We start from the raw sequence: 3,211 nt of genomic DNA on the forward strand, positions 1-3,211 counted from the left end.
TGTTGTGCCAGAGTTTCAGTACAAAGGAACGTACATAAGGAATAAACAAGTTATATATAAGAAAACAACAGCAGAGAGTATAAAAAAAAGTTATATATATAAAATGAATTGTTTTAAAATCATAAGTTGTTTTAAGATGACAGCAGTTCATCAGACTAGGTTTTAGCTCATTATCATGTCTGTTTTTCCAAAGTGAGCTTGTTTAATGAACCATCTACAACAGGTAAGATGCTGATTGTTTATTCATTCATTCAACCTTTATTTATACAGGTAAATCCCATTGAGCCTCGAGGACGCATTTACAAGAGAGACCTGATTTCAACAAAGAAAGATGACAACAATGGACAACAGCGACAACAATAAACAATTATAAAAAGTCATACAGTCGTACAGATTTTTTTTTTTTACAAATTATAACCTTTCCACTGGACCTCACTTCAAAATATATGACTTTTCACGTCAAGTTTGTGCCATTTAACTTCTGCATATTTAATATTCATAAAACATATCACAGATTAAGAAGACTTTAACTGTCCGTCTTAATACCTTCATGATTGGAGAGTTTTGTGGTAAATGGGAAACATTTTGTCATACCACACCCTCATTCTCATTTTCTCTACCAAACTATGCTGATCTGTCATCTAAAAATAAGAAAATGCCTTCAAATTGATGAAAAAATTAAATATATTTTTGCCAGTCACATTACAGGTTTTTTTTTGCCAGTCAGTCACACCCTGTCACAATGATGCTCCCCTTAAAGATGCTAATAAATAGTTTAAAGTTATTAATTTCTCTATAAACATATTATAAATCATTAATAATTGTTTATTATGCATTAATTAAGAGCGAGAATGAGACAAAACTGACCAGTTTCTTGCCAAATAGTGAGGCAAATTTGTTCACCTATATATTACACCTAGAGTTGTTTTATTAAATTTTCAGACTAAGGTACTACCTTGTAGCACAATAAGCGTTTGTAAACCTATTTCTTTAGCATATGATATTAGTTGTATATTCTTATAATGCAGTGATATAGTACAGTGTTATATGTTAAAGAAAGTTAATCTGAAATGTTTAATATAACAACTCTAGATGTAATATCAAGGTGAACAGATTGGGCTCACTATTTGGCAACAAAGTGGTCAATTTTGTCTGTCTGTAATTAATTCATAATAAACATTTATTAAGAATTTATAAAGTGTTTATAGAGGAATTAATAGCATATCTATAAACTATTTATAGTCATCTATAAAGGGAGCCTTATTGTAAAGTGGTACCCATTTATTTAGCTTGTTTTCTATAATTTAGTGAACAAACTTTACAATCGGGGATGTATGTTTTTAGGACATGTTCATGAGAAACATTCTGTCTCTTGTGGTATTTGTGGCCTCGGTGCTGCCTCCTGACATCACCGTTCTACAAAAAGTGTGAATGCTCGATCCTCCAGCACCTTTCAGCTCGGCCGTAGGCTCAATTCAAAACAAGCCCTGTAGTTTTGCAGCTTGTTTTTCTATTTTGATGCCTCCTCAGCGTTTTAACGAGACCTGCTGGCGATAAAACAACACGATCATCTGATCGATCATCTCATCACACGATCACCTCTCCTGTGACACAGATCACAGATGATGAAGCAAACAGTCCTCATAGTCAGGGCAGGTGTAAGACTTCCTTAAATATTTAGCCAAACAAGAAATGTAATGATTGGGCAGACAAAGGAAACACATGGCCTGAGGGCCAAAAGTGGCTCTTGGACTATTTCAATCTGGCCCCAAAGTCATTAATTGAAAAAAAAAAAAAAACCTTTTAAATTAAGTCAGGTCTTCTGGATGGATTAAAAAATAATAATAATAAAAAAGGTTTCAACATTTTGTCATTTATCCAAAAGACTTTGTCAGTGTCTGGGCCTTCCTGAAAGCAGAGAAGAAACCCAAACAGGACTCCAGTCAGCCAACAGGTGAAAAGGAGGAACCCAGACCCAGACCAGTGGTCATTCCATATGTTGAGGGAGTATCAGAGAAACTGAGACGTTTATTTTCTAAACATAACGTCCCAGTATCCTGATGCATGCTCAATAATCCAGGTAGAAAAATCTAAAAAATTTAAATCTGGTCCTCAAGTGCTATTTAAGAGACTGAGCTGAATACAGCTCCTCAGACTGAGGAAGTCTCTCGGATGAGAGACGAAACGTTTCTACATTTTTTTGTTGATTTGCTTTGTTTTTGTTTTTTTTGAATGTCCAGAGGACCAGATTTAACTTTTTTAGATAACGCCCCAGTGGCTTTTAAACCCCAAAACACATTAAAGACTGGTTCATCCCAAAGATCCAGTCCCCCGGCACAAACAGAGTAATGTTGTGTATGCTGTTCAGTGTCAGGAGGGTGATCAGTCTTACATCGGGGAAACTAAACAGCCACTGGCCAAAAGGATGGACCAGCACAGAAGATCAACATCATCAGGCCAGGACTCTGAGGTCTACACTCATCTCCAGGCCAGCGGTCACTCTTTCAGGGATGAAGATGTTCACATCCTGGACAAAGAGGAACGATGGTTTGAGAGAGGAGTAAAGGAGGCCATCTTTGTGATAAGAAATCGTCCATCATTAAACAGGGGTGGAGGCCTCCGGGTTCAACTGTCCCCCTCTTACAATGCTGTGATTGTTAGTATCACTCAGCCCTCTGTGAATAGTAAACAGCCATCAGTGTGCTAATGATCCATTGTTAGGCTGATGGTCCTTCTTGAGCATGTGATCAGCTGGTTTTGGTTGTCAGCAGCAAAACTGGTTGATCCACTCTGAGAAGGTGCTATTTAAGAGACTGAGCTGAATACAGCACCTCAGACTGAGGAAGTCTCTTGGATGAGAGACGAAACGTTTCTAGATTATTTTTTTTTGTTGCTTTGCTTTGTTTTGTTTTTTTGAATGTCCAGAGGACCAGATTTAACTTTTTTAGAAGAAATAAAAAATGTTTTACTTTAAAAATATCTTCTATGGGTCAGATAAGATGTTAACAAGGTCCATGGGCCTCGAGACCAACACATGTGCCCTAAAGTCTCAAATAAGTACTTATTATATATTATATATTATTATTATATATAAAAAAATTAACAAACTGCAACAAGGTCAGAACTAGGTGACAAATCAATGCCTGATTATTTTTAATTCTTGTCAGTAAAATGTTTAATTTGTTCAGATGGAGGCCTGCCAGCCACTAGA

This window comes from Nematolebias whitei, chromosome 15, assembly GCF_014905685.2.
Source record: "Nematolebias whitei isolate Nwh7 chromosome 15, NemWhi1, whole genome shotgun sequence".
In the NCBI taxonomy this organism is placed as follows: domain Eukaryota; kingdom Metazoa; phylum Chordata; class Actinopteri; order Cyprinodontiformes; family Rivulidae; genus Nematolebias; species Nematolebias whitei.